The sequence below is a fragment of the Lactuca serriola genome, chromosome 3 (assembly GCF_051521515.1).
Source record: "Lactuca serriola cultivar US96UC23 chromosome 3, Lser_US96UC23_V15, whole genome shotgun sequence".
NCBI lineage: Eukaryota > Viridiplantae > Streptophyta > Magnoliopsida > Asterales > Asteraceae > Lactuca > Lactuca serriola.
Window position 1 is genome coordinate 214,198,969 of NC_136410.1, and position 6,500 is coordinate 214,205,468.

Consider the following 6,500-nt stretch of genomic DNA (forward strand, 5'->3'; position numbering starts at 1 on the left):
ATCATTCCCCTCCTCTTGAAAAGGATTTGTCCTCAAATCAGAACCTACATCAAAAGGAGCTAGATCAGTTACATTGAAAGTTGCACTAACATTATACTCACCCGGCAGGTCCAATTTGTATGCATTGTCATTGATACGCTCTAAAACTTGGAAAGGACCGTCCCCTCTTGGAAGCAATTTTGAACGTCGTTGGGCTGGAAATCGTTCTTTTCTCATATGTAACCAAACCCAATCACCCGGTTCAAAAATCATCTTGCGTCGCCCTTTATTCGCTTGTTTTGAATATTGCTCCGTTCTTCTTTCTATATTTAGTCTTGCTTTCTCATGTATCTGTTTCACAAATTCAGCCTTTTTGTTTCCATCTAAGTTAACCTGCTCAGAAAAAGGCAAAGGTGATAAATCCAAAGGAGTCAAAGGATTAAAACCGTATACAATTTCAAATGGTGACATTTTTGTAGCATAATGAGTGGCACGATTGTATGCAAACTCAACATGTGGCAAACAGTCCTCCCATGTTTTGATGTTCTTCTTTATTAAAGCCCTCAACAAGGTGGACAAGGTCCTATTCACCACTTCTGTTTGACCATCCGTTTGTGGGTGGCAAGTTGTTGAAAACAAGAGTTTTGTCCCTAATTTTGCCCACAAAGTTTTCCAAAAATAACTCAAAAACTTAGAATCCCGATCTGAGACAATGGTTTTTGGCATTCCATGCAACCTGACAATTTCTCTAAAAACAAATCAGCAGTGTGAGATGCATCATTAGTTTTATTGCATGCAATAAAATGAGCCATTTTAGAAAACCTATCAACAATCACAAAAATAGAGTCCTTTCCACTTTTGGATCTTGGTAGACCCAACACGAAGTCCATTGAAATATCAACCCATGGTTCACATGGTATTGGAAGTGGAGTATATAAACCATGATGTTGAACCTTGGATTTGGCTTGCTTGCACACAATACAATTATTGCAAATTCTTCCAACATCCACCTTCATTTTTGGCCAAAAGAAATGTTCCTGCAAAGTAGATAATGTTTTTGCGATCCCAAAATGTCCCATAAGGCCTCCACTATGTGCTTCTCTAACCAAAAGCTCACGCAAGGAAGATTTAGGAATGCAAAGTCTTGATTCTTTGAACAAAAAACCATTATGTAAGAAAAACTTTTCAAAAGAGCATTGTTCACAAGCTTGGTAAATCTGACCAAAATCAACGTCATTGTGGTATAATTCCTTGATTTGTTCAAATCCTAGAATTTTGAAATCTAGAGAAGAAAGTAGAGAGTGTCTACGTGACAAAGCATCAGCCACAACATTTTCCTTACCTTTCTTGTATCGGATGACATAAAGAAATGTCTCAATGAACTCCATCCACCTAGCATGTCTTTTGTTTAATTTGTGTTGTCCTTTTAGAAACTTTAAGGACTCATGATCTGAATGAATTACAAATTCTTTAGCCCACAGATAATGTTGCCATGTTTTCAATGCTCGGACCAAAGAATAAAGCTCTTTGTCATAAGTTGGGTAATTTAAAGTTGCCCCACTTAATTTTTCACTGAAATATGCCAAAGGTTTATCCTCTTGCATCAAAACAGCACCAATTCCAATTCCTGATGCATCACATTCAATTTCAAATGTTTTGTCAAAATTAGGCAAAGACAACAAAGGAGCATGAGTTAAGTGAAACTTGAGTTGTTGAAAAGCATGCTCTTGTTCTTTGCCCCATTTAAACCCAACATTCTTTTTGATGATTTATGTAAGTGGTGATGCTAAAGTGCTAAAATGTTTGACAAACCGGCGATAAAAACTTGCCAGGCCATGAAAACTTCGAACTTCACTTATAGTCTTTGGAGTTGGCCAATCTTGGATGGCTTTTACCTTTTCTTCATCAACAGCCACTCCTTGGGAGCTCACCACATACCCAAGGAAAACAACTTGGTCAGTACAAAAGGTACACTTCTTCAAGTTAGCATATAGCCTTTCTTTCCTAAGCACACTCAAAACACATGTCAGATGCTCAAGGTGATCTTTTGGACACTTTGAATAAATCAAAATATCATCGAAGTAAACAACCACAAATTTGCCAATATATTCACGCAAAACATGGTTCATTAATCTCATGAAGGTACTAGGAGCATTAGTTAGGCCAAAAGGCATTACTAACCATTCATATAAACCATGTTTTGTTTTAAAAGCTGTTTTCCACTCATCACCTTCTTTCATGCGAATTTGGTGATACCCGCTTTTTAAATCAATTTTGGAAAAAAGTTTTGCTCCATACAACTCATCAAGCATATCATCGAGTCGGGGAATGGGATGACGATACTTTACCGTAATATTGTTGATGGCACGGCAATCTACGCACATCCTCCAAGAACCATCCTTCTTTGGCACTAACAAGACTGGAACGGCACAAGGGCTCATACTTTCTTGAACCAATCCCTTTGCAAGTAACTCTTCAACTTGCCTTTGTAGCTCCTTGGTTTCTTCAGGGCTTGTTCTATAGGCTGGTTTGTTGGGAATAGACGCCCCAGGCATAAAGTCAATTTGGTGTTCAATCCCACGAATTGGTGGCAATCCATTTGGAACATCCTCAGCAAACAAGTCTCCAAATTCCTGCAAGAGAGAGGTAACATCGCTCGGAAGAGTTCCGGCCGAAGTGTTAGTGGCTATTGGAGCTTCTTTGAACAAAAGAAGCACAATATGCATTTCTGATTTAAAAGCTTCTTTTACCTCACTTTTTTTTTTGCCAGTGCAATATATTTATTTTCCTTTTTTTCTTTCCCTCTTTTTTTCATGTTTTCTTTGTTTTTTTCACTCTCTTTTTTTTGTTCACTTTCTTTTTTTTGTTCATTTTCTTCTGTTTTCTCACTCATTTTTTTTTGTTCATCATCTTTTTTTTTCTCACTCTCTTTTTTTCCTTCGCTCTCTTTTTTCGCATCTTGTTGAAGTTTTACTTGATCTTGGTAAACTTGAATTGGTGACATTGGTACAAGAGTTACCGGTTTTGTTTTGTAAACAAAAGTGTATTTGTTAGTGAAACCGTCGTGACTTACGTGTCTATCATATTGCCATGGTCTACCTAGCAGCAAGTGAGTGGCTTGCATAGGAACAACATCACACAACACCTCGTCTTCATATCTTCCAATCCGAAATGAAACCATCACCTGTTTTGTAACTCGCACCTCACCACTATCATTGAGCCATTGAAGTTTGTATGGTTTTTGATGCTTCATCGTGGGTATACCTAACTTTTCAACCATGGAAGTACTTGCAACGTTAGTACAACTCCCACCATCAATTATAACACTACATACCTTGCCTTGAACATAGCAACGAGTATGAAAAATATTCTCCCTTTGGGCATCGTCTCCCTCCTTGGATTGAATGTTTAGAGCTCGTCTTGCAACCAACAAATCACCTTGAACAGCCACCTCTTCATCATAACTACAATCTTCCGTTGAAACTATAGAATCTGATTCATCCGTTTCGATCTCGCCATTTTCTCTAACCACCATGGTAAGCTTATTTGGACATTGACTTGCAATATGACCCCTTCCTTGACACTTGAAACACTTTATGTCACGATTCCTAAAAGTAGAGGAATCAGTTTTTCCTTTTGAAGAGTTTGTTGTTTTAGGATCAGATTTGGAATTAGAAGAAGAAGTAGGTGTATTTTCTGATTTTTTTGAAGTACTAGCCTTCCAAGTGTTATTTCGAGACCCGCCACCTCTTTTTAATTGTTTCTCAATTTTAACAGCCATATGGACCATGTCTTCAATTTCAACATAATGTTGCATCTCAACGCGATCACGAATTTCAAGATTTAAGCCATTTAAGAATCTGGCCATGGTTGCCTCAGGATCCTCCTCAATATTGGCACGAACCATCATAACCTCCATTTCTTTGAAGTAATCATCAACACACTTGCTGCCTTGTTTTAAGCTTTGAAGTTTATTGTGGAGATCACGAAAGTAATGACTTGGCACAAACCGTCTTCGCATGACACTCTTCATTTCATCCCATGTCTCAATAGGCCTTTCTCCATTTCTCCGTCTAGTGATTAGAAGTTGATCCCACCATGTTAGTGCATAATCAGAAAACTCAACTATGGCTAGTTTTACCTTCCTACGGTTGGAATATTCATGACAATCAAATATGAACTCCATTTTTGTCTCCCATTCAATGTACGCGTCCGGGTCTGACTTGCCTTTGAAAGAAGGAACTTTCATTTTAATAGAACTTAAATTGTCATCTCTTCGTGACCTCCTTCTATTTGGTCGCCTTTCAGGTTCCCAACCATCATCCTCCTCTTCCCCGTTAGAAACCTGTGATGATGCTCGAGATCGAGTTCTTTGTACTTGTGCCTCCATTCGGTCCATTCTTTCATGTACTTGGTTAAATTCATTTGTCATCAAACGTCGCATTTCATCCATCATAGCTTGAACTTGAAGGTTTGGTGGGGGGTTTTGATCACCCATCTTATATTTCTGCAAAAAAAATAAATAATAATAATAATAATAATAATAATAATTTACTTCCTCCCAACACTCACTCACGTGTTTCTCTCAAAAATAGTTCACTCAACCCTCGTGTATCCCTCGAATGGCTTTTACCCTCTTTTAGTCTCACCACACAGCCTTTTACCACTCCCTTTTAACTCTTAAAGTTCTAAACAAACTAAAGAAGCAATTATCAAATTTGAACTTGTGGCCTTGAGGAATTCAAACTTACCAAACAAATCAAAAGAAATTGTATCCAAATTAAAGTAACCTCAATACACAAAAGAAAGCCAAACAAACTTGGCTTTGCTAATGATGAAGCAAACAATGGGTTATTTTTTTTTTTTTGAAAAAAAAGACTACACTTGCAATTCAAATTGACTTTATAGAAAAAAAAAAAGGCTTTACTTGTTCCTCCTCTTGTTTCTTTCTTTTTTTTTTCCTTTTTTTTTGTTTTTTTTTTCTCTCTCTTTTTTTTTCTTTGTAAATCTTTTTTTTTTGTAAATATTTTTTTTTGCTTTTTTTCTTTTTCTTTTTTTTTTTTTTTGCTTCTTTATGTTTTTGTTTTTGTTTTTTTTTTTCCTTTGATTTTTTTTTTGAGGAAACTAATAGCCAAATGAAAACATAAAGGAAACAAAAGAAATGTAGAATATAGAAGTTTGACAACTTAGAAATTCAAAAGTCGCTAGTAAGAACCTTGACAACTTGTGACAAGACCCGCTACCAATATGCGTCTTAGAACTCAAGTAATCAAGGAAGAAAACAAAATAGATATGCAACACAAAGAACTGGCTCTGATACCAAATGATGTGATCTCACCCGAAAACTAGGTTTGAACACGTTTTGCCCGATCGTTCTTTTGGTTACAGAATTGTAAAACAAAGGTGGAAACCGCGACCCGTTGTCTATAAAGAGACAAGAACCTTGGTATAAAACGCCACAATCAACCCACCAAATTGATTGATAAGTTTGAACGCCACAAGCTATGAAAACCTGATAAGTTCTAAAGTTCACAAAGAACGAAAAAAAGAGTTAAAAACTCATAAATTGTATTCAAAACTTGATTGATTTCAAATGGATACAAATACCACGTTTTTATAGTGTGGGAAGAGTACCTAAAGAGCCATGAATTAAAGAAGTGTCTTTAATTTAAGGCATTTAACCCCCAAGTTTAAAACTATGAACCTAGACATGGTTTATCACAAGGTTCATGTAACCTAAGACCCTTTTATCTCCCCAACACTTATTTAGGATATATAAAAACGAAAATTACATAAAAATATAGAAAAAAAAAACGAAATGGGCTTATAAAGGCTCTTATTGTATCTTGTAAATCACTCTTGGACTTGAATTATGGTAATCCAACTTTGATTGGGTCCAATGGGTCTCCATACACTTTCTTGAGTACAAACTTCTCTAACCAATCCATTTAAAGCCTCTTTGAATGTTTTAGCTCGTGCCCTCGTAACTGGTCCATCTGGCATTTGATTTGGATCCTTTGTTGACAGCTGTGGGTTTGCATCATTCCCCTCCTCTTGAAAAGGATTTGTCCTCAAATCAGAACCTACATCAAAAGGAGCTAGATCAGTTACATTGAAAGTTGCACTAACATTATACTCACCCGGCAGGTCCAATTTGTATGCATTGTCATTGATACGCTCAAAAGGTTTCATGGAACACTTTCAACAACAAGGTATGTAGTTCTATCTTTTATACACAGAAAATTATGCCCCATGTATGCTAGATAGGTTCATAACCTTGGAAAACAACTTTGCATGATTATTAGAAAAACATAGATCCAAAGTTATTAGGGTTGCATGTACACTTAGGAAGTGTTAGAATGCTCAAAACCCATCAGTGGTATCAGAGCCTAGGCTTGCTTGTTTGATTTTTGTGCAAACTGCTTGAAAAAATCGAGTTTTCTGCTTTCTGCCCATATGAACTCGCCGAGTCCATAGGGGGACTCGACGAGTGCATGACCAAATGAAAGCTACTCGTCGAG

The 6,500-nt window shown here is 36.8% G+C and overlaps 1 pseudogene; it reads right to left on the reverse strand.

Annotated features, from left to right (window-relative positions):
• Positions 1-811: 811 nt before the first annotated feature.
• LOC145096020 (uncharacterized) lies at positions 812-6,171 on the reverse strand (annotated as a pseudogene).
• Positions 6,172-6,500: the final 329 nt, after the last annotated feature.